General features: G+C 49.4%; 2 long non-coding RNA genes across 2 annotated transcripts in view; both read left to right on the top strand.

Moving 5' to 3' along the window:
- Window positions 1-1,235: 1,235 nt before the first annotated feature.
- LOC132595320 (uncharacterized) lies at window positions 1,236-6,870 on the top strand. Its single transcript, XR_009561469.1, has 6 exons — window positions 1,236-1,662; window positions 2,329-2,620; window positions 3,209-3,418; window positions 3,519-3,563; window positions 4,229-4,290; window positions 4,448-6,870. It is a non-coding gene; the product is annotated as an uncharacterized lncRNA (long non-coding RNA).
- Window positions 6,871-7,030: 160 nt separating this feature from the next.
- The window catches only part of LOC132595324 (uncharacterized), a 39,024-nt gene continuing 20,895 nt past the window's right edge, over window positions 7,031-25,159 (top strand). Inside the window, exons 1-6 of the long non-coding RNA XR_009561475.1 lie at window positions 7,031-8,348; window positions 8,777-8,881; window positions 9,308-9,403; window positions 10,564-10,775; window positions 12,661-14,850; window positions 23,526-23,666. This is a non-coding gene — a long non-coding RNA (uncharacterized lncRNA). The remainder of the gene's footprint in view (window positions 8,349-8,776; window positions 8,882-9,307; window positions 9,404-10,563; window positions 10,776-12,660; window positions 14,851-23,525; window positions 23,667-25,159) is intronic.

The raw sequence follows: 25,159 nt of genomic DNA, 5'->3' as shown, positions 1-25,159 counted from the left end.
GAGATTTCAGAAATGTGTACCTTCTACAGAATTCACATTTAGTGAGGGGTGTGTGAAAAAGGGATATACAATTTTTATCTTTTTATACTACTAATAGCGTATCTTAATGATTGAAAAATAGACATTCCCGTAAATAAAAAGAAAACCAGACAGTACTCACACTTTACACACCTAGTGTTCGCTATCTAATGGGCCTGCCTCACCTTCCCCTCTCTCGTCTATCTGAGCCTCCACGATGGACAGGACTCTCCTGGTGCAAGTGACATGGGGTGAAGCTCGACTGTTGGTTTTCTGCTCCACCTCTGCGTCCTCTCTGCATCCTGGACTCTAAAGAAGATGAAATGTCTGCTCTGGTTGCTGACTGTTTCAGCTCCACCTTAACCTCAGTCTGTGGTTGTGGGATGCCTCAGAAGTCGGGAAGGTCCCCGCCGCCAACATGGGGAGTGTGGGGCTAGACCCAGGTTCCAGGCCAGCTCTGACACGCAGTGTGCTCAGTGGGACGTGTTGGCATGCATGCAAGGCTGTAGCGCTGCCAGCCCCCATATGCTGCCTTCTTGAGGGCTGGCGGTGCCCTTCAGGACTGGCTGCATCCTTCATCCCATTTGAGTGGGCAGTAGCAGATAATAAAACCTCAGAATATCCCTTGACCGCTGACCACCCAGGCGGGCATCTGTGGTCCTCCAGCTCAGGCCTGCTTGGGCCCTGTCAAGTCCCTATGGCCAATCACTGAGCTGACCTTGCTGCTGGGCAATTGAACAGCTACCTGGGCAGCATAGATGGCCCCTCGGGATGTTTCAGTTCCCTACATCCATGTGATTGAGAAAATGGCCTCCTCCCTCATAGCCTCCCAGCCTTCTGAGAGGAAATAAGCCTCCAGACATTGAGTGTGGCCCTGTCCACCCTCAGCATACAGCAGACCATGGCCCTGCAATCCTTTGGCCTTCGGGTTGTTGCAAACCTTTGACATTCATGCTCATGAAAAATCAAACGTATGGGAGCAAGTGGCCTCCCAACTGTTGTTTTCCCACAGAGGCAGCGTGGTCTCCAGGAGCCATGTGCATCCTGGACCCAGTGCCTGTGCCCTCCGGAAAGCCAGCCTACTCTGGCTTCCACGGTAGAGAATAATCCTTGAGACACTACTCCATTGAGTAACAGCCACCTACCATTTGGTTTCTGTTCTCTGTAAAGGAGAGAGCAGAGACAGGAAAATGAGCAGATGTGTTCTGTGGAGATGGGTGATTAATATAGACAGAGGGCAGGTGTGACTCCTGGGCTCCCACCTCCCAGGGACACAAATGAAGTCTGGGTGCCTTTTGAGGTACACAGGCAATGCGGGCCAGCCTCGAATGTGATGCCCAAAGCAAGAATCTTGAGTTTACCACCAACAGCAAAGTTGCTACTTTAGCTAGTGGAAGAGCTTCCTGCCATCAAGGGAGGACAGCCAAAGCCCTGGATGGGTGACCACAGTACCTGACCTTAACTGAACCTCTTCTTTTCTGTTAAAATGGACATTGAGTGAGCGTCACCTGCAGTTTCTGGAAGCCCTGGATGCAGTGAGAGAGACTGTTCCTGTGAATGGGGCCACCCAAAGGCATTTACAGGACAAAGGATTGGAGAGAGACCAGACCACACTGCAAGAGAGTGAGCCACCAGAACTGCCAGGTCCAAATCCACTCTTAAATCTATCTCTTGCAGTTATTCATTTATTTATATCAATTAAAAATAATGTTTTTATTTTACTTTAGTAAGTGTGTGCAGTCCATTGGAAAAAAATGTCATAGCTGATACATCAGAACCAATAATGCCTTAGTTAGGCACTGTGTCAGGGCCGGATTTAGAATGAGCATCTAGACCGTATTTAGGGACAGTGTCACGGCCTTGCGATTAAATTCAGGGCCTGAGTTAGCCACAGCATAAGGTCTTCAGTTAGTTTAAGAGGCAGGACAGTTGTGAGGGACATGTTTAGGGTACAGTTTAGGGATCGTGTCAGGAAATGACCTAGGGATAGTGTCAAGACCTTAGTTACTGACAGTATTAGGGCCTTATTTACGACCAGTGTCAGGATGTCAGGTAGGGACAGCATCAGTGCCTGCCTTAGGGAGAGCAACAGGGTCTGAGTGAGGCCTAGCGTCAGACCCTTAGCTGGGGACACTGTCAGGGCATGATGTCGGAGCAGAATCAGTGCCTTTGTTGGATCAGCAATAGGGTCCTAGTTGCTAAGCAACATCCAGGCCCATAGCCCTTCGGAGTCACTCTGTGTATGCCGCGTGTAGGGCAACACACTGCACTGTTTTTTGGGACAGCTTGCTTTACCAAATCCTCCCACAGGTTCTCGAAACCCGTTCTAGCACGTCCAACGTGCCGGGGAAGTCTGACTCATTGCCCTAATCTGAACTGCACTGAGAAAAACCCTCGGCTTCGCATTCCATCTAGGACCTCCTGCCTGAAGTCACCCTGCCTCCAGGAGAAAGTCAGATTGCGTTCTGACTGCCACTTAAACCAGTTCTTTGTGAAACACTGCAGGCTTTTCAAGAGCCACTGGCCCGGAGCCCTAGCCAGGGTCTACCTTGGTTGAAGCAGTTTGCTCTGAAGAACACCCTGCTTCGAGGAGTCGATTCAGGTAAGAAACCACTGGGTAACCTGAGTCTCTTCTGACTTGTTAGAAACCACAGGGATGTATGCTGCCTGTGCCGTTGGAAATGGGGGCCTGATCAAACTAGCCTTGCTTTCCCAATTTGAAAGCTCCGTTCATGCTGCCTTGAAGGTAATTTAAATTCACTGCTGTTGACAGGCCCCTAGCCAATGTAGGCCTGACTCTCGGAAGAAAATGAGTTTCCCCTATCTAAACCAAGTCCTTCCATGGCCAGGGTGGAGCTCAGCCTGCCATGCTTAGAGATAAAGGGAAACTGAATGTGAGTAGTTGCCTCGAGGAAAGGCCCTGAGTACCATACAGAGAGGGAGCCATTTGGCGGCTTCTATGAGGTCTTACTCGATGTTCTGCAGTAGTTTAAAGGAAGTCCCCTTTTAAGGACTTCTAGGCCCCTCGGGTGTGCATCATTTCCCTCCAGGATCACTGAGTACCTCCAGGCCCCTGTGGGCCTGCTGAGCAACATCAACACCCATAGGTCGGTCCCTCGGAGGCCCTCTATGTATGCCCAGTGATTGGCAGCACACTGCATGTTCGTTAAGGAGAGCTACATTTCCACAGCCCTCGAACAGCCTGAGGACCACATTTCTGGCCAGTCCGACATGCCATGGAATTCTTCGTCATGGACATCGTATGAATTGCCGTGGGAAAACAGTCTGCTTAGAATTCTTCGAGGATCTCGTACCTGAAGTCACTCTACTCGAGGAGAAATTCAGCATCCTACCATGCTGTGTCGCTAATGGGACACTCAGCATGAGAACTTGCCTCAGGGTAAGGCCCTGAATTTTCCTGAAGTAGCAGAGGCATGCAGCAGTTTCCATGAGGCTGTAGCCGCTGCTCTGCATTATCTTAATGGCAGTACGCTTTTCAGGACACCTAGGAGGCTCTCGTAGGCACCCTATTCCCGGCAGGAACGGTGAGTACTCCCAGGACCCCGTGGGCCTGCTAAGCAACTGGCAGGCCCGTAGCCCTCCCGAGCTACTCTGTGTATGCCGAGTATAGGGCAACACAGTGCACTCCTTCACGGGACAGCTTGAAATCCCCAGCACTCCCACAGATTCACGAACACCCTTCTACAACCGCCAACATGCCAGCTAACTCTGACAGAATGCCCTAGTCTGAGCTAAACTGAGAGAAACCCTCAGTTTCCAGTTCCACCTAGGACCACCTGCCTGAAGTCACCCTACCACCAGGAGAAAGTCGGCTTGCATTCCGACTGCCACTAAAGCCCAGTTCTTCGTGTAATGCTGCATGCTTTTGAAGAGCCACAGGCCCGAGGCCTAGCTAGGGCATACCTTGGTTGAGGCAGTTTGCTAAATGCACAACACCCTGTTTCGAAGAGTTGATTCAGGGAACTAACCAGTGGAAACATGTGTCTCTTTTGACTTCTTAGAAATTAAAGGGATGTATGCTGCATGTGCCCTTGGTAATAGGGACCTGATGTAACTATCCTTGCATTCCCATTTTGAAAGCTCCATGCATGCTGTCTTGAAGCTACCTGAAATTCACTGCTATTGACAGGCCTCTAGCCACTGTAGGCCTGGCTCAGGGAAGAAAATGAGTTTCCTCTATCTAAACCAGGTGCTTCCATGGCCGAGGTGGAGCTCAGCCTGCCATGCTCTAGAGGTCAAGGGAAACTGAACGTGAGTAGTTGCGTCGAGGACAGGCCCTGAGTATCCGTACAGAAAGGGAGGCATGCAGCTATTTCCATGAGCTCTTAGTCACTTTTCTGCTGTACTTTAATGGAAGTACCCCTTTCAGGAGTCCTAGGCCCCTCGTGTGTGCACCATTTCCTTCCAGGATCCCTGAGTAACTCCAAACACCTGTCGCCCTGCTGAGCAACATCGAGGCTCATAAGTTGGTGCCTCGGAGGTCCTCTGTGTATGCCGAGTGTTCGGCAACACACTGAATGTTCCTTAAGGAGAGCTACATTTCCAGAATTCTCGAACTGCCTCAGGACCACATTGCTGGCCAGTCCAACGTGCCGTGGAAGTCTACGTCATGATCGTCGTCTGTGCTGCCATGGGAAAACGTTCTGCTTAACAATTCTTCGAGGAACTTGTACCTGAAGTCTCTCTGCTCAAGGAAAAATTCACCATCCTAGCTGTGTCGCTAACGGGACACTCAGCGTGATCACTTGCCTCAAGGTAAGGCCCTGAATGGCCGTGCGGAAGCAGAGGCCTGCAGAAGTTTCCATGAGGCCGTAGCCGCTGCTCTCCGTTATCTGAACGGCTTTTCAGGACACCTAGGACCTCCGCGTGGGTACCGAATTCCCAGCAGGTTCCCTGAGTACCCCAGGCCCCCCTGGGCCTGCTAAGGAACGTCCTGGCGCATATCCCTTCGGAGCCTGTCTGTTTATGCCAAGTGTAGCGCAACACACCGCACTTCGTCATGGGACATCTTGCAATCCCCTGCACTCCCAAAGTTTCAAGAACACCCTTTAAGCACGTGCAGCATGCCTGATAAGTCTGACTCATTGCCCTAGTCTGAGCTGCGCTGAGAAAACCCCTCGGCTTCGCATTCCATCTAGGACCTCCTGCCTGAAGTCACCCTGCCACTAGGAGAAAGTCGGCTTGCTTTCCGACTGCCAATAAAGCCCGGTTCTTCATGTAACACTGCAGGCTTTTGAAGAGCCTCAGGCCCGAGGCCTAGCTAGGGCATACCTTGGTTGAGGCATTTTGCTAGATGCAGAACGCCCTGCTTCGAGGAGTTGAGTCAGGGAAGGGACAACTGGGTAACCTCTGTCTCTTTTGACTTGTTAGAATCCACAGGGATGTATGGTGCGTGTGCCCATGGAAATGGATGCCTAATGGAAGTAGCCTTGCTTTCCCATTTTGAAAGCTCCATGCATGCTGCCTTGAAGCTCCCTGAAATTCATTTCTGTTTACAGGCCTCTAGCCACTGTAGGCCTGGCTCCGGGAAGAAAATGAGTTTCCTGTAGCTAAACCAGGTGCTTCCATGGCCTGGTTGGGGCTCAGCCTGCCATGCACTAGAGCTAAAGGGAAACTCAGCGTGAGCACTTGCTTCGAGAACATGCCCAGACTATCCGTACAGAAAGGGAGGCGTGCAGCTGTTTCCATGAGGTCTTAGTAGCTGTTCTGCGCATTTTAAGGGAAGTGCCCTTTTCAGGACTCTTAAGCCCCTCGGGTGTGCGTCAATTCCCTCCAGGATCACTGAGTACCTCCAGACCCCTGTGGGACTTCTGAGCAACATCGAGGCCCATAGGTCGGTCCCTCGGAGGCCCTCTGTGTAGGGCGAGTGCTGGGCCACACACTGCACGTTCCTTAAGTATAGTTGCATTTCCAGATCCCTCGAACATCCTCAGGACGACATTTCTGGCCTGTCCGCCGTGCCATGGAAGTCTTCGTTATGGCCGTCGTCTGACCTGCCATGGGCAAACATTCCGCTTACAATTCCTGGAGGACCTCGTACCTGTAGTCACTCTGCTCGAGGAGAAATTCAACATCCAACCATGCTGTGTCGCTAACGGGACACTGAGCATGAGCACTTGTCTCGAGGTAAGGCCCTGAATTGCCGTGCAAAAGCAGAGGTGTGCAGCAGTTTCCATGAGGCCGTAGCCACTGCTCTGCAATATCTTAACGGCAGTACGCTTTTCAGGGCACCTAGGAGCTTCGCGTGGGCACCCTATTCCCGGCAGGAACAGTGTGTACCCCCAGGACCCCCTGGGCATGCTAAGAAACTGCAAGGGCCGTAACCCATCTGAGCCACTCTGTGTATGCCGAGTGTTCGGCAACACACTGAATGTTCCTTAAGGAGAGCTACATTTCCAGAATTCTCGAACTGCCTCAGGACCACATTGCTGGCCAGTCCAACGTGCCATGGAAGTCTACGTCATGACTGTCGTCTGTGCTGCCATGGGAAAACGTTCTGCTTACAATTCTTCGAGGAGCTTGTACCTGAAGTCACTCTGCTCAAGGAAAAATTCACCGTCCTACCATGCTGTTTCGCAAATGGGACACTCAGCGTGATCACTTGCTTCAAGGTAAGGCCGTGCAGAAGCGGAGGCGTGCAGAAGTTTCCAGTAGGCCGTAGCCGCCGCTCTCCGTTATCTTAACGGCTTTACAGGACACCTACGAGCTTCGCGTGGGCACCGAATTCCCGGCAGGATCCCTGAGTACCCCAGCCCCCCCCCCGCGCCCCCGGGCCTGCTAAGGAACGTCCTGGCGCGTATCCCTTCGGAGCCTGTCTGTTTATGCCGAGTGTAGCGCAACACACTGCGCTTCTTCATGGGACATCTTGCAATCCCCTGCATTCCCAAAGTTTCAAGAACACCCTTTAATCACGTGCACCATGCGTGGTAAGTCTGACTCATTGCCCTAGTCTTAGCTGCAGTGAGAAAACCCCTCGGCTTCAAATTCCAACTAGGACCTCCTGCCTGAAGTCACCCGGCCACCAGGAGAAAGTCGACTTGCATTGCGACTTCCACTAAAGCCCAGTTCTTCGTGTAACACTGAAGGCTTTTGAAGAGCCACAGGCCCGAGCCCTAGCTACGGCGTACCTTGATTGAGGCAGTTTGCTAGATGCAGAATACCCTGCTTCGAGGAGTTGATTCAGGGAAGGCACCACTGGCTCACCAGTAACCATTTTGACTTGTTAGAAACCCACAGGGATGTGTGCTGCGTGTGCCCATGGAAATGGGGGCCTGATGCAACTAGCCTTGCTTTCCCATTTTGAAAGCTCCATTCATGCTGCCTTAAAGCTACGTGAAATTCACTGCTGTTGACAGGCCTCTAGCCACTGTACGCCTGCTTTTGGGAAGAAAATGAGTTTCCTCTATCTAAACCAGGTGCTTCCATGGCTTGGGTGGGGCTCAGCCTGCCATGCTCTAGAGCTAAAGGGAAGGAAACTCAATGTGAGTACTTGCCTCGAGGAAAGGCCCTGAGTATCCGTACAGAAAGGGAGGCGTGCAGCTGTTTCCATGAGGTCTTAGTCGCTGTTCTGCTGTAGTTTAAAGGAAGTACCCTTTTCAGGACACCTAGGCCCCTCTGGTGTGCATCATTACCCTCCAGGATCACTGAGTACCTCCAGACCCCTGTGGGCCTGCTGAGCAACATCGAGGCCCATAGGTCGGTTCCTCTTAGGCCCTCTGTGTATGCAGACTGATGGGCAACACAGTGAAGGTTCCTTAAGGAGAGCTACATTTCCAGAATTCTCGAACTGCCTCAGGACCCCATTTCTGGACAGCCCGACGTGCTTGGAAGTCTTCGTCATGACCGTCGTCTGAGCTGCCTAGGGAAAACACTCTGCTTACAGATCTTCTAGGATCTCGTACCTGAAGTCACTCTTCTCGAGGAGAAATTCAACATCCTACCGTGCTGTGTCGCTAACAGGACACTCAGCATGAGCACTTGCCTCAACGTAAGGCCCGAATTGCCGTGCGGAAGCGGAGGCGCGCAGCAGTTTCCATGAGGCCATAGCCGCTGCTCTGCATTATCTTGAAGGCAGTACGCTTTTCAGGACACCTAGGAGCCTCGCTTGGGCACCCTATTACCGGCAAGAAGAGTGAGTACCCCCAGGACCCCCTGGGCCTGCTAAGCACCTGCCAGGCCCGTAACCCGTCAGAGCCATTCTGTGTATGCCGAGGATAGGGCAACACACTGCCCTCCTTCATGGGACAGCTTGAAATCCCCAGCGCTCCCACAGGTTCACGAAGACCCTTCTAGGATGTCCAACATGCCTGGTAAGTCTGACCCATTGCCCTAGTCTGAGCTGCGCTGAGAAAACCCCTCGGCTTCGCATTCCATCTAGGACCTCCTGCCTGAAGTCACCCTGCCTCCAGGAGAAAGTTGGCTTGCTTTCCGACTGCCAATAAAGCCCGGTTCTTCATGTAACACTGCAGGGTTTTGAAGAGCCTCAGGCCCGAGGCCTAGCTAGGGCATACCTTGGTTGAGGCATTTTGGTAGATGCAGAACACCCTGCTTCGAGGAGTTGATTCAGGGAAGGAACAACTGGGTAACCTCTGTCTCTTTTGACTTGTTAGAATCCACAGGGATGTATGGTGCGTGTGCCCATGGAAATGGATGCCTAATGGAAGTAGCCTTGCTTTCCCATTTTGAAAGGTCCATGCATGCTGCCCTGAAGCTGCCTGAAATTCATTTCTGTTTACAGGCCTCTAGCCACTGTAGGTCTGGCTCTGGGCAGAAAATGAGTTTCCTCTATCTAAACGACGTGCTTCCATGGCCGGTGTTGAGCTCAGCCTACAATGCTCTACAGGTAAGGGGAAACTCAACGTGAGTAGTTGCCTCGATGACAGGCCCTGAGTATCCATACAGAAAGGACGCGTGCAGCTGTTTCCATGAAGTGTTAGTCGCTGTTTTGCTGCAGTTTAAAGGAAGTACACATTTGAGGACTCCTAGGTCCCTTGCGTGTGCATCATATCCCTCCAGGATCACTGCGTACCTGCAGACCCCTGTGGGCTTGTTGTGCAATGTCTAGGCCCGTATGTCTCCCCCTCGGAGGCCCTCTGTGTATGCCGAGTGATGGGCAACACACTGCTTGTTCGTGAAGGACAGCTTCATTTCCAGAGCCCTCGAACAGCCTCAGACCACATTTCTGGCCAGTTCGACATTCCATGGAAGTCTTCGTCATGGTCGTTGTTCGAGCTGCCATGGGAAAATATTCTGTTTACAATTCTTCTAGGACCTCGTAGTTGAAGTCACTCTGCTCGAGGAGAAATTCAGCATCCTACCATGCTGTGTCGCTAACGGGACACTCTGCATGAGCGCTTGCCTCAAGGTAAGGCCCTGAATGTCCGTGCAGAAGCCGAGGCGTGTAGCAGTTTCCTGAGGCCAATGTTGCTGCTCTGCATTATCTTAACGGCAGTACGCTTTTCAGGACAGCTAGCAGCCTCGCGTGGGCACCCTGTTCCCGGCAGGAACAGTGAGCACCCTCAACTCCCCCGGGCCCGCTAAGCAACTTCCAGGCTCGTAGTCCTTCGGAGTCACTCTGTTAATGCTGAGTGTAGGGCAACACACTACACTCTTTTTTGGGACAGCTTGATTTCCCCAGTCTCCCACAGGTTCAGGTAAACCATTCTAGCATGTCCAACATGCCATGTAATTCTGACTCATTGCCCTAGTCTGAGCTGGACTTAGAAAAACACTTGGTTTCACGTTCCATCTAGGACCTCCTACCTGAATTCACCCTGTTTCAAGGATAAAGTCGGCATGCTTTCCGACTGCCACTATAGCCCAGTTCTTCATGTAATACTGCAGGTATTTGAAGAACCACAGGCCCAGAGGCCTAGCTAAGGCATATCTTGGTTGGGGGAGTTCAGTAGATGCAGTACATCCTGCTTTCAGGAGTTGATTATGGAAGTAACCACTGGGTAACCTGTGTCTCTTTTGACTTGTTAGAAACTACAGGGACGTATGCTGCGAGTGCTCATGGAAATGGTGCCTGATGGAACTAGACTTGCTTTCCCATTTTGAAAGCTCCATTCATGCTGCCTTGAAGCAGCCTGAAATTCACTGCTGTTGACAGGTCTCTAGCCACTGTAGGCCTGGCTCTGGGAAGAAAATGAGTTTCCTCTCTCTAAACCAGGTGCTTCCATGGCCGGGGTGAAGCTCAGTCTGCCATGCTTATTGCTAAAGGGAAACTCAACGTGAGCCCTTGCTTCGAGAAAATGCCCTGAGTATCCGTAGGGAAAGGGAGGCATGCAGCTTTTTCCATGAGGTCTTAGTAGGTGTTCTGCATTTTAAAGGAAGTACCCTTTTCAGGACTCCTAGGCCCCTTGGGTGTGCGTCAATTCCCTCCAGGATCACTGAGTACCTCCAGACCCCTGTGGGCCTTCTGAGGAACATCGAGGCCCATAGATTGGTCCCTCGGAGGCCCTCCATGTAGGCCGAGTGATGGGCCACAGACTGCACGTTCCTTAAGTAGATTTGCATTTCCAGATTCCTCGAACAACCTCAGGACCACATTTCTGGCCTGTCCGCCGTGCCATGGAAGTCTTCGTTATGGCCGTCGTCTGACCTGCCGTGGGCAAACATTCCGCTTACAATTTTTCTAGGACCTCGTACCTGTAGTCACTCTGCTCGAGGAGAAATTCACCATCCTACCATGCTGTGTCGCTAACGGGACACTGAGCATGAGCACTTGTCTCGAGGTAAGGCCCTGAATTGCCGTGCAAAAGCAGAGGTGTGCAGCAGTTTCCATGGGGCCGTAGCCACAGCTCTGCATTATCTTAAAGGCAGTACGCTTTTCAGGACACCTAGGAGCCTCGCGTCAGCACCCTATTCACGGCAGGAACACTGAGTACCCCCAGGACCCCCTGGGCCTTCTAAGCAACATCCAGGCACGTAGCCCTTCAGTGTCACTCTGTGTATGTCGCGTGTAGGGCAGCACACTGCACTCTTTTTTTGGAGATTTGATTTCCTTAGCTGTGGCAGCAGTTGCTTTTTCATGGTGCCTGTTTTTCCCCTCAGCGTCCCCTGCTGGTTATTCTCTTGTTTGGTGACTGCCGGCCAAACAAACACCTGTCGCTCTTCAAGGAAACAGCGTCTCTCCTCAAGGAGGCTCCCCACCCCGCGCCCTGGTCTGGCCTGCCCACCACAGCCCCTTGGCCTCCTGTTGGCTTAGTTGTTCCCCTGAATGTTCCATGTCATAGCACTTGTCACACCACACTGTCATTTTCTGTCTGTCTATCCTTTCCAATAGTTGTAAGTTTCCTCTGGGGCCACCTGGCTGGCTGATAGGTAGAGGAATGGATCCTGGAACTGTTGTCCTAGAACAGGACGGGCAGGCAAAGCTTTCTCTCTCCATGTGCCTGCAGTCTTGGTGGGGTACAGGGCCTGGGGCAAGGTGGGCCTGGGATTTGGGGGACATTCCAGATGCAAGTTGTTCTGTGAAAGCGGATTCTGCCTGATATCTTTAGCTAACCACGTAACGTGGCCGTTGCTCTGTGGCAGAAGGTGTTTAGGCCTGTAGAGGAACTGCTTGCAGATAGGAACACCCACCAATGTTTAAATTCCCAAGGGACTTCCTAAATCACTGGCTAATTCCCAGTGAAAAATCATTCTTTAGTCTTTAACTACAGACTGGTTAAAAGTTATTATGTACAATTAAAGGTTGAAGACAGACACAGTGGAATCACCCCAAGAAAAATAGTTCCAGACAGAAATTATAGTTGGTAAATGGAATTGGTGTGGAGTATAGATCTGAAGCACCTGTGTTCCCACAGTGGCAACTCATATGATCGTGCAGTTCCTGGGGGTTGTAATGAGATCTACTAGCTACACTTTTTATGAGCTGCTGGGGGGGCAGGAGTCTGACAGCCTTGACAGAAGAGGCTTGAGCCTACTTGGGGCGCACAGTGAGAGAGTGGGAGGCCAGCTCTGCACTCAGGCAGACCGTCTGGACACTTGTCACTATGGCTTGACCTATACAGCCAATCTCATCGTATCTGCCCTCCCTCCTCTCTCCCCAGATTTCTGCTCCTAGACGCTCCCCGTGATGTGCCCCCCCACTCCGCGTGGGTGCCATCCCACCGCACCTGCCCAACAGTCACCCAATCTCGTCTACTGCCTGTACATGGTCCCCTGGTGCGATCTTGTTCTGGCGTCTGCTTGGATGTGTGCACCCTTTCCTTGCTGCTCTCTGCAGGGCCTCGCTCCCCTGCATCGTCCTCACAGGGGTCCAGGGCTCGCTCTAAATCCTGGAGCCTCCCAACCCTCTATCAGGGCCTCCCCGTTGGTCCCACCAGCAGCTCAGCCCCCGTCCTCAGGGGCCCTGTGGTCCTGTCCACACAGTGTCTCCCAGGCCTGCCTTGTGAGGCAGCCTCGCTGGCCGGAGCCCTGGGAACCTTCCCTTCCTCACCACTTCTCCTCCTCCTGCGGCTGCCCCTCCCACCCTGCATCCCCCATAGGGATCCTCGACTGTGGCTGGCTCTGGCACTACCACTCTGGGGAGGGGCACAGGAATTATTCTCTGCCTCCCCCATCAACCAGCACCTTGAGAACAGAAATTCTGCTTTTGTGTATTTATTCATTTAGGCCGGGCCATGCAGCATGTGGGATTTTAGTTCCCCCACCAAGGATTGAACCTGCCCCCCTGCAGTGGAAGCCCTGAGTCTTCACCTCTGGACCAGCAGGGAAGTCCCAGAGATTCTGCATTTAAACTCTATATCTGCCCAGTTTCTGTGTCCTGTGTTCCTGAGCGGCACGTGTTCGTAGAAGGGAGGTAAGATGTGTGGACTCTCTTTTCTGGTTGTTGGCTGAGTATCTAATGTCCACTGTGGGTCATCTAAGGGCCGAGACCAAGTACTCTGTTCCTGCTGTGATCCGTGCTTCTGCTACCACATACTGCACAGGGTAAGTACCTCAAAGTCCTAGCTGAACAGCTAATAGAGAGACAGGTCTCACCGTTGCTTCTCCACCTGCATCTTACAGAGTTGGAAAGTAGGAACTGCAGCCCAGCAAGCCACGGACCCAGGCAATCCTAAAACTGCAAAGTCGCCTGTGTTGATTCCAGCCAGCTTTTAGTAATTAAATCTGCGACTCCTGTAAGAAGAGATTTCAGAAGATGTGTACCTTCTACAGAATTCCCATTTAGTGAGGGGCGATTGAAAAGGTATACACAATTTTAATCTATTTATTTTACTAATAGCATATCTTAATGATTGAAAAATGAACTTTCCTGTAAATAAAAAGAAAACCAGAAAGTATTCATACTTTACACACCTAGTGTTTACTATCTAATGGGCCTGCTTCGACTTCCGCTCTCTCGTCTATCTGAGCCTCCACGATGGACAGGACTCTCCTGGTGCAAGTGACGTGGGGTGAAGCTGGACGGTTGGTTTTCTGCTCAACCTCTGCTTCCTCTCTGCATCCTGGACTCAAAAAAAGTTGAAAGAAATGTCTGCTCTGGTTGCTGACTGTTTCAGCTCCACCTTAACCTCAGTCTGTGGTTGTGGGATGCCTCAGAAGTCGGGAAGGTCCCCGCCGCCAACATGGGGAGTGTGGGGCTAGACCCAGGTTCCAGCCCAGCTCTGACACGCAGTGTGCTCAGTGGGACGTGTTGGCATGCATGCAAGGCTGTAGCGCTGCCAGCCCCCATATGCTGCCTTCTTGAGGGCTGGCGGTGCCCTTCAGGACTGGCTGCATCCTTCGTCCCATTTGAGTGGGAAGTAGTAGGTAATAAAACCTCAGAATATTCCTTGACCGCTGACCACCCAGGCAGGCATCTGTGGTCCTCCAGCTCAGGCCTGCTTGGGCCCTGTCAAGCCCCTGTGGCCAATCACTCAGCTGACCTCGCTGCTGGGCAATTGAACAGCTACCTGGGTAGCGTAGACGGCCCCTCGGGATGTTTCAGTTCCCTACATCCACATGATTGAGAAAAGGGCCTCCTCACACATAGCCTCCCAGCCTTCTGAGAGGAAATAAGCCTCCAGACATTGAGTGTGGCCCTGTCCACCCTCAGCATACAGCAGACCATGGCCCTGCAATCCTTTGGCCTTCGGGTTGTTGCAAACCTTTGACATTCATGCTCATGAAAAATCAAAGGTATGGGAGCAAGTGGCCTCCCAACTGTTGTTTTCCCATAGAGGCAGCATGGTCTCCAGAAGCCATATGCATCCTGGACCCAGTGCCTGTGTTCTCTAGAAAGCCAGCCCACTGTGGCTTCCACGGTATAGAATAATCCATGAGACCCTGTTCCATTGAGTAACAGTTTCCTTACCACCTACCATTTGGTTTCTGTTCTCTGTAAAGGAGAGAGCAGAGACAGGAAAATGAGCAGATGTGTTCTGTGGAGATGGGTGATTAATATAGACAGAGGGCAGGAGTGACTCTTGGGCTGCCAATTCCCTGGGACACAAATGAAGTCTGGGTGCCTTTTGAGGTACACAGGCAATGCGGGCCAGCCTCGAATGTGATGCCCAAAGCAAGAGTCTTGAGTTTACCACCAACAGCAAAGTTGCTACTTTAGCTAGTGGAAGAGCTTCCTGCCATCAAGGGAGGACAGCCAAAGCCCTGGATGGGTGACCACAGTACCTGACCTTAACTGAACCTCTTCTTTTCTGTTAAAATGGACATTGAGTGAGTGTCGCCTGCAGTTTCTGGAAGCCCTGGATGCAGTGAGAGAGACTGTTCCTGTGAACGGGGCCACCCAAAGGCATTTACAGGACAAAGGATTGGAGAGAGACCAGACCACACTGCAAGAGAGTGAGCCACCAGAACTGCCAGGTCCAAATCCACTCTTAAATCTATCTCTTGCAGTTATTCATTTATTTATATCAATTAAAAATAATGTTTTTATTTTACTTTAGTAAGTGTGTGCAGTCCATTGGAAAAAAATGTCATAGCTGATACATCAGAACCAATAATGCCTTAGTTAGGCACTGTGTCAGGGCCGGATTTAGGACGAGCATCTAGACCTTAGTTAGGGACAGTGTCACAGCCTTGGGATTAAATTCAGGGCCTGAGGTATTCAAAGCACGAGGGCTTCAGTTAGCTTAAGAGGCAGGACAGTTGCGAGGGACAGGGTTAAGGTAAAGTTTAGGGAACGTGTCAGGAAATGACCTAGGGATAGTGTCAAGACCTTAGTTATTGACACTATCAGGGCCTTATTTATGACCAGTGTCAGGGCTTCAGGTTGGGATAGCATCAGAGCCTGACATAGGGAGAGTGACAGGGCCTGAATGAGGCCTACTGTCAGGCCCTTAGCTGGGGGCACTGTCAGGGCATGATGTAGGAGCTCCATCAGGGCCTTTGTTGGGTCAGCAATAGGGTCTTAGTTAAAGACATGATCAGGTTCTGAGTTAGTCACCGTGTCAAGGCCTCAGTTAGGCCTAGATTCAAGGCCTTAGTTAGGCACACCCTCAGGTCTTCACTTAGGGCCAGTGGCAGGGCTTTCTTAGGGCCAGTGTCAGGACGTTGGTTAGGAATGGGTCAGGATATTAGCTAAGGATAGTGTCCGGATTTTAGCTATTGCTGGTAGCAGGGTCTATATTAGGGACAGATTCTGGGCCTTAGTTAGACAGTGTCAGGGCCTGCCTTAGAACTAGCATCTGTGCCTCTGTTAAGTACCGTGTCAGGGCCTGAGTTAGGAATAATGTTAGGGAATTAGTAAGGGACAGTGTCAGGGCCGGATTTAGGACGACCATCTAGGCCTTAGTTAGGGAGAGTGTCACGGCCTTGGGACTAAATTCAGGGCCTGAGTTAGACACAACATAAGGTATTCAGTTAGCATAAGAGGGAGGACAGTTGCGAGAGACAGGGTTAGTGTAAAGTTTAGTGATCGTGTCAGGAAATGACTTAGGGATAGTGTCAAGACCGTAGTTACTGACACTATCAGGGCCTTATTTAGGACCAGTGTCAGGGCTTCGGGTAGGGACAGCATCACAGCCTGACTTAGGGAGAGCATCAGGGTCTGAGTGAGGCCTTGCATCAGACCCTTAGCTGGGGACACTGTCAGGGCATGATGTAGGAGCTGCATCAGGGCCTTGTTGGATCAGCAATAGGGTCTTTGTTAAAGACATGATCAGAGCCTGAGCTAGTCAAAATGTCAAGGCCTCAGTTAGGCATAGCTTTAGGGCCTCAGTTAGGCACAGCCTCAGGTCTTCACTTAGGGACAGCGACAGGGTTTTCTTAGAGACGGTGTCAGGACCTTGGTAAGACATGGGTCAGATATTAACTCAAGATAATGTCAGGCCTTTAGATATTGATGGCCGCAGGGCCTTAAGACAGTGTCAGGGCCTGACTTAGGATGAGCCTCAGAGCCTTAGTCAGGTACATTGTCACGGACTGAGTTAGGTGTAGTGTCAGGACCTGAGTTCGGATGAGCCTCCAGGCCTCAGTTAGGGACAGCGTCACCACCTCGGGACTAATTTCAGGGCCTTAGTTAGGGACAGCGTCAGGGATTTAGTTAGCATAAGAGGCTCGACTTTAGTTAAAGGCAAGTTTAGGTTAAGGTCTAGGGATAGTGTCAGGACATTACCTAAGGATAGTGCCAAGACCTTATTAGTTAGAGCATCAGGGCCTAATTTAAGACCAGTGTCAAGGCTACAGGTAGGGACAGTGTCAGAGCCCGACTTCGGAAGAGCGACAGGGCTTATGTAAGGCCTAGTGTCAGGGCCTTTGCCAGGGATAGTGTCAGGGCCTGACTTAGGAGCAGCACAAGGGCCTCAGTAGGATCATCCTCAGGGGCTTTGCTAAAGCTATTATGAGGGCGTCTGTTAGGGACAGCCTCAGGGTCTCAGTTAGGGACAGCGTCAGGGCCTCACTTAGGGACAGCGTCAGGTCTTACTTTGGGACAGTGTCAGGACCTTGGTAAGACATGGGTCAGGATATTAGTTCAGTCTAATGTCAGGACTTTAGATATTGACGGCAGCAGGGCCTTAGTTAGACACAGTGTCAAGGCCTGCGTTAGGACTAGCATCTGGGCCTCTCTTAGGTACCGTGTCAGGGCCTGAGTTAGGAATAGTGTTAGGGCTTTAGTGAGGGACAGTTCTGGGCCAGATTTAGGACGAGCATCTAGGCCTCTGTTAGTGACAGTGTCATGGCCTTGGGCCTAAATTCAGTGTCTGTGTTAGGCACAGAATAAGGGTTTCATGTAACATAAGAGGCAAGACATTTGGTAGGGATAGGTTAAGGGTAAAGTTTATGGAGCATGTCAGGAAATGACCTAGGGTTAGTGTCAAGACCTTAATCACTGAGAGTATCAGAGCCTTATTTAGACCCAGAATCATGGCTGCAGGTAGGGACAGCGTCAGTGCCTGACTTAGGGAGAGCAAAAGGGCTTTCTTAGGGACACTGTAAGGACCTTGGTTAGAAATGGGTCATGATATTAACTCAGGATAGTTTCCGGGTTTTAGTTTTCGCTGGTAGCAGGGCCTATATTCGTGAAGATTCCGGGCCGTAGTTAGAGACAGTGTCAGGGCCTTAGTTAGGACTATTCTGGGCCTTAGTTAGGGAGAGCGTTAAGTCATCAGTGAGGATAAGAGGCAGTAAATTAGCTCGGGACACCGTCAGCTTCCAAGCCAGGGGTAGTATCAGGAAATGAGCTAGGGATAGCGTGAAGACCTTAGTTATTGAGAGCATCAGGGTCCTAGTTAGGACCAGTGTCAGGGCTTTAATCTGGACTAGTGTCAGGTCTTTAATCAAGACCAGTGTCAGGGCTTGATAAAGAGACTGCGTCAGAGCCTAACTGAGGTACGGCAAGAGGGCCTAAGTGAGGGCTGTATTTAGGGCCTGAGTGAGGGACAGTGTCAGGACATGATGTAGGAGTAGTGTAAGGAACTCTGTAGGATTAGCTTTAGGGTCTTCATTAAAGACACGCTCAGGCCCTCATTTAGGGACAGCGTAAGGGCTTACTTTGGGAAAGTTGTAAGACCTTAGTAAGACCTGGGTGAGGATATTAGCTCAGGATAATGTCAGGACTTTAGATATTGACGGCAGCAGGACCTTAGTTAGACACAGTGTCACGGCCTGATTTAGGATTAGCATCAGAGCCTTTGTTAGGTACAGTGTCAGGGACTGAGTTAGGAGTAGTGTCAGGGCCTTGGTTAGAGAGAGTATCAGGGTCTGAGTTAGGTGTAGTGTCAGGGCCTTATTTAGGCTAGAGCCTCCAGGACCTTCCCTGAGTTCCAAAGGGTAGATTGGAACAGTTGCTAACCAGGGAAGGGAGGGCAAGCAGCGACAATGGAGGAACCATCAAGAAACAATAGTGCAGCCTTTGGGCAGGATCCTGGTTTTGCCTCAAGGGATACAGGTATGAGTATCTTTGGACTCTTTACCAACTTAAAGCCCCCACAAAATAGAAGATTTTAGTCTTCTTTATTTCAGAGAAGCTCATCAAGAGAACATCTGAGGCCAGATTAAAGGGAATTAAGGCCCTGTACACCCACTAATCCTTAGGAGCAACTGTGTCCTTAAACCATTGCTGTAATACTCCTCACCAGATCCTCCCACATTGGGACACAAGGTTTTTGAGGGCACGAGTTTTCTGTGTCCCCCTTTGGCTGCCAAAGCAGTAAAGCTATTCTTTTCTACTTCTTGCAGACCTCTGTCTCTGAGATTCTATTTGGCACTGGTGCACAGAGGTCTAGTTTTTGACAACAAATTTAGTACCCAGTGTGGGGCTGACTTGGGGATGGCCCCTGTGGGTCCCCTGACTCTACCGGACACTGAGATTTTCTCCACGCCAGCCTCTTTCGAGAGAGTGTAGGGTTGGAGAATTCCTTTAGAGGCCAGACCGCCTGGGACCCTTGCCTGGAAAGGCTGTGTCCCAATCATCCCAGCAGTTAGAACTCTGGGGCAGGAATAGATGGTGGAAGAGGGACCACCCTAGCAGCTGCCCAGGCCATCTTTACCATGAGGACGTTTCTCTCTTCCTCCTGCCTGGGCTGCCCCGAATGTCCTACTCCAAGGGATTATTTTGGGGCACCAGGAAAATAGCATTTGGGATGTTTCAGCACCTCAGCCAGCGTGTGGTAACTCCCCTGGCATGCAGTCTGAGGTCCTTTTAACCCTGTACATTTGGGGGAACCTTGGTTCCCATTTGGGTGACTTTTCATTCCAGGAAATCTCATTTGGAAGGTGCACCCCTTGGACAGAGGTCACAGGCTAAGTTGAGACTTGGAAGATGATTTGAGTCTTGTGCTGTTTGGTTTTTGGTTTCAGTTTGGTTTCTGGTTCCTTTGGTTTGAGGCTTCCGTTGGTGTTTAGGATTTTGTTTTGTTTTTGTCCGTGTGTGGGTGTTCTATGGTTCAAGCATAAGAAGTGCTTCTTCTTCAGTTCCATGTGATAGCCAATGGGCAAAATCCTGGCAGACTGGTCAACCTATAGTTGTAAACCTAAGACTAAGAAAAGAATGAAATTCTATTGTAATTTGTCTGGCATATGTATGGATACATTGTTGAGAAATGAGGAATGGTGGTCTTTGAGTGGGAGCCTAAATGACTATACCACATTCAGCTAGAGTTCTTTTGTCACAGGAAGAGAAAGACAAAAGAAGTTCCATATGTTCAAGCATTTATGAAGCTACGTAATAAAGAAACTGAGTAGCTAGGTAACAGGCTGACGGTATAAAGAGAAAAGAAAGTCCCTTTGTAGTAGAGCTGCTTGTGTCTGACTGCGGACAAAAATAAGGGGCAACATAAGATGGATACAGAAGGTGATGAACATTTGTGCAAAGGGAACACTGAGGAAAGAGTTGTGCATGACCAGGATTTTCTAAGATGGATTTTGTTGGAAATGGGTTAGGGCAAGCCTGGATTTGGTTTCTCCCTCCAAAGTTTCCTTGGAATGCTGCTTTTGATTGTGAACAGCTTGTGAGTTCCTTTGCCTATGTCTGTGATCTGTATTTTTGTTCGAAATCTCTTTACTTTTGTTCAGTGAATAAGTGTTGTTTGGCCAATTCTAATAGTTCTTTTGATCTCCAGCTAACTTTGAGCTGCTTTCGAAGGCCCTTGAGCCATCTCAGAGAGAAATGTTTGATTAGTATGTTAAATTACATGGAATTCCTAAAAAGCTAGTATGTCCTGGTAAAATTTTATCAGTCATAATTCTAGTTATTTCTAAATGTTGTATGTAAAAGCAATAATGGTTTGTTTTGTCATTTACATTGTGATCAAATGTTTAACCATGACCTTTTAAGTCTTTATGTGATTCATAGATAGTTACTGTTGTGCTCTAACACTTTGCAAAAGTGCTCCATCTTCAAGCAGATCTATGTGAAGGACCTTTTGGCAAGCACAGGTCTCTGATAAATGTCATATCATAATGCCACACTGGGTAAGAAATGAAAAATCTTAATGGAGAATCGGATGGCTTCATAAGAAGTTAACAGAAGGATTGGTTACTGAGTGAACTGGTGAATATGGTTATAATGTTTTTGTTTTTTTTTGTTACTGGCTTTGATCTGTGTTTTCCAGACACAGGGAAGTCCTTCCCCTCAAGCTACTTAGGACTTGGAACAATTGGATAAATGACACCTCTGTATGGAAGTGTGTACTAATGAAAGTTACTGTGTTGGCTTCATTTTGCCCTGATGTTTAAGAGGAAAGGAAAATTACCTAGTGAAGTTATGACAATGTAACTACTCATGATGTATCACTGTTTGCTTTAGGTCTACTGCTAAAAGCACATGTGCAATGCTTGTGTGACAATTGGGTATGAATAATAAAATGTATGGCCTGTATAAAGCATTTTCTCATTAACATTCCTCTGAGCATGTTCACGATACCTGCTCAGTATTCCCCCAATGTGGATTAACTAGGCAAATATAAAGGAGGCCTAGCGCTGAGGGACATGATCTACACGTGGGCCAAACAGCTGAATCATTCTGGCACTGAGGGATTGACATTTTGATCATCAATGCTTTCTATTGAAAGACTTGTAATCAAAAGGGAAAAAAACTCTTCACATTTTGAGGTGTGAGGAAGTCACTCTGGCTTATGCATGGTTTAATTTAAATTTTACTGCCCAAAATGGCCTGTTTTGTGGTCTTTTGGATATGAATTGTACATCTGCTTTGGCATTAAGAAGGGGAATGCATTTGACTGTCAAAAAGGAGTAACTGTGGTTCAGACATACGAGATAAACCTAAGTGTCCATTGTAGATGTGATTTAGATGCATTCCCGTATTCTTTGTTTTCTTATATTTTTTTCTAAATCTTTATTGGAGTATAATTGCTTTACAATGGTGTGTTAGTTTCTGCTTTATAACAAAGTGAATCAGTTATACGTATACATATGTTCCCATATCTCTTCCCTCTTGCGTCTCCCTCCCTCCCACCCTCCCTATCCCACCCCTCTAGGTGGTCACAAAGCACCGAGCTGATCTCCCTGTGTATATCTTTTTGAATTCGTGTTTTTGTTTCCTTCAGAAAGATACCCCCAAGTGTAATTCCTGAATCATATGGTAGTTCTATTTTTAATTTCTTGAGGAACCTCTGTACTGTTTTCCATAGTGGCTGCACCAATGAACATTCCCAAGAGAATGCATGAGGGTTCTCCTCATCCTCGCCAAGCCTTCTTATTTGTTGTCTTTTGGACGATAGCCAAGTTTTTAGGTGTGAGGTGATAATCTCATTGTTCTTTTGATGTGCGTTTCCCTGATGATAAGTGATTTGGTCATAGTTTCATATGTCTCTTGGCCATCTGTACGTCCTCTTTGGAAAAATGTTCGGTCCCAAGTTTTAATTGGGTTTTTGGTTTTTGGAGGTTCAGTTGTGTGGTTCTTCATCTATTTTGGATATGAACCCTTTTTCAGACATATTGTTTGCAACTATTTTCTCACATTCGGTAGGCTGCCTCTTCATTTTGTGGATGGTTTCCTTTGCCATTGAAAAACTTTAAAGTTGGGTGGAGTCCCATTGGTTTATTCTGCTTTTGTTCCCCTTGCTCGGGGAGGCAGATCCAGAAAATATTGCTAAGATAGATGTCAAAGACCAGACTGCTTATGTTTTCTTTGAGGAGCTTTATGGCTTCAGGTCTTACATTGAAGTATTTGATTCATTTCGAGGTGGCTTGTGTAGGTGGTATAAGAAAGGATTCCAGTTTGATTCTTGTGCATGTAGTTGTGCAGTTTTCCCACCACCATTCATTGAAGAGGCTGTCTTTTCCCCATTGTATAGTCTCACCTCCGTTGTCATAGATGAATTGACCATATATGCCTATGTTTATTTTGGGGCTCTCAATTCTGTTCTATGGATCTCTGTGTATTTCTTTTGTTCCTATACCATACTGTCTTGATTATTCTAGATATGTAGTATAGTTTGAAACAGAGAGTGTGATATGTCCAAGTTTGTGCTTCTTTCTTAAGATCGTATTGACTATTCAGGTTCTTCTCTGTTTCGTTACACATATTAGAATTCTTTGTTCTAGTTCTCATAAAATTCCACTGGTATTTTGATAAGAATGGCATCAAATCTCTAGATTGCTCTGGGGTGTGGAATCATTTTAACAATATGAATTCTTCCAATCCATGAACACATTATATCTGTCCATTTGTCTGTGTCGTCTCCAATTTCTTTCATCAGTGTCTTCCAGTTTTCTGAGTACTGGTGTTTTACCTCCTGGGTTAGATGTATTCCTAGGTATTTCATTTTTGTTAATACCATTGTCAATGGGTTTGTTTTCTTAATTTCTCATTCTGAAAGTTTGTTGCCAGTGGATAGAATGCAACTGATTTCTATAGGTTAATTTTGTATCCTGCAACTTAACTGTATTTTCCAATGAATTCTATTTGTTTTGGAGGGTCATCTTTAGGATTTTCTATAAAAAACATCATGTCGGGACTTCCCTAGTGGTAAAGTGGTTAAGACTCCGCGCTCCCAATGCAGGGGGCCTGGGTTCGATCCCTGGTCAGGGAACTAGATCCCACATGCATGCCACAACTAAGAGTTCGCATGCCACAACTAAGGAGCCTGTCTGCCGCTACTAAGGAGCTCAGCTGACACAACTAAGACCCAGCGCAACCAGAATAAATGAATGAATAAATAAATAAATAAATGAAATATAAAACATCATCTCATCTACAAACAGTGACAGTTTTACTTTTTCCTCTGCCATTGGATTCCTTTTATTTCTTTTTCTCATGTAATTACTATGTCTAGGACTTCCTCGACCATGTTGAATGAAAGTGGTGAGAGTGGTCGGGGTTAGAGTTAGGTTTAAGCAGAATCCGCCCTCTTCCCCTTCCTCCCTCCCCATCTCTCTGAGGCCTCCAGGAAGGACAGGACTAGTCCTGGGTCACACATGACTCGCTGTCTCCAGTGACCCGTGAGGGAGGGGCGGCCTGCACTTCCCGCAGCGACCACAGTGTGGCGCTGATCCCCCCTCTCTGACCCACAGCGCATGCGCATTCCCCGTGGACCCAGCTCTGAGCGCAGCTGAGGGGAGTTGTGTCTGCTCAGGCACCGCAGGGTTGTGGTTGCTGACGGGTGCTCGGTCTCCTCAAGGACTCGCTGGGGTTTCAGCTTCAGGACAACGTGGGGCTGCGTCCACGCTGACGGGAGCTGGGTTTCCTGAGGACGCAGGCGACGCTGGAGGAACAGGTGAGGAGACAGTGAGGAACAGTGGGGAGAAGCTTCCTGGGGGCGACTGGCGGCTGCGGGATTCCGTCTTCATGCGACCCAGGAAGGGCTTGGTGTGCAAAGCTGGGTTTTTGGTCAGGCTGGTGTGCGGTGGAGCCGCGTTGGTTATGGGGTGTGCAGTCTTCCCTGCACCGTTTACCGTGGGGCTGCCCTTCCTCTCAGTGTGTCCCTGGCCACCTTGTCGTAACTTAACGGCCCCCTCCCCCCCACCACCGTGCGGGGTGGGTTCTGGGCTCTCCGTCCCGTCCCTCTGGTCTGTGCCCCTGTTTTGAGCCAGTTCCACACTGTCTTGGGGACTGTAGCTTCGTGATGAAGTGTGAAGTCAGGGAGGGAGATGCCTGCGGCCCGTCCTCCTTTGTCAGGGTCGCCTTGGCTCTTCGGGGTCCTTTGTGGCTCCACACACATCTTAGGAGGATTTGCTCCATTTCTGTGAAAAACACCATTGCAACTTCAGGACGGCCTGCCTTCCCTGTGTGCACCACTTTGGGTAGAACGGACATTTTAGCAACAGTAATTCTTGCATTCCATGAGCACGGGGAGTCTTTCCACCGACTTCTGTCTTCTTCAATGTCTTCATGAGTGTCTTAAAGTTTTCAGGTCTTTCACATCCTCAGTTAAATTTATTCCTTGGTATTTTGTTCTTTTTGATGCAGTTGGAAATAGGGTTTTTTTTCTCTTTCTTTTGGTCCATTATTAGTGTTTAGAAATGCAGTTGAGCTGTGTGTACTGATTTTGTGTCTTTACTGAATTCATTTATTATTTCTAACAGTTTTTCTTTGGTGGAATGATGTGGAAAATTGAACTTCCAAAATCCCGCTGTTTCTACCACATCCAAGTCATCCACAACAGGGAAGAAAGGGAAGTCCTTTATATTGGGAAGTCCTAGGACCCTTCTGGGTCTCCCCACCTGCCCACCCTTGGTCAGTGTCCTCAGTCCACCTGTGCAGGCAGGTGAGGATCCCTTCCAGAGGCTCCCAAAGGCTTCACCCCTACATCCTTCCCGAGTTTGGCCCGTGTCCTGTCGGGATGTTCCACCCTCATCAAGCCCCCAAGTACATGGCAAGGACAGGCATCAGGCCTGCTGTGTACACTGCTGTGCGTCCTGCTCTATACACAGGCATGACACTGCCCAGGGTGCAGGAAAGGCAGCCTTACCTCGGGACATGGGGAGAGGAGCTGCCCAGAGGGTGGATGTCAGCTCTCGGCTCACCAGGCAAGGGCATCCGGGCTCTCGCTCCTTGGACCCCTTCTCACCCAACTGGACCATGACCCGGCTTTGTTCCCACCCCTGTGGTCCCTCCATTGGCCTCGCTGTTGTGAACAGAGCAGGACAGTGTGGTCTGTGGTTACAGGCTGAGACACAGAGACACTGGCTGACCTGCGTGCACACAGCTGACCCCACAGAACGGGCACTGCACCAGGGCCTGTGCAGTGTGGGTTCACCTGCCCACAGA

This window comes from Globicephala melas, unplaced genomic scaffold (genome assembly GCF_963455315.2).
Source record: "Globicephala melas unplaced genomic scaffold, mGloMel1.2 SCAFFOLD_75, whole genome shotgun sequence".
Classification (NCBI taxonomy): domain Eukaryota; kingdom Metazoa; phylum Chordata; class Mammalia; order Artiodactyla; family Delphinidae; genus Globicephala; species Globicephala melas.
Note: the sequence above shows the minus strand (reverse complement) of the source record. Positions and strands in the feature narration are given on the sequence as shown.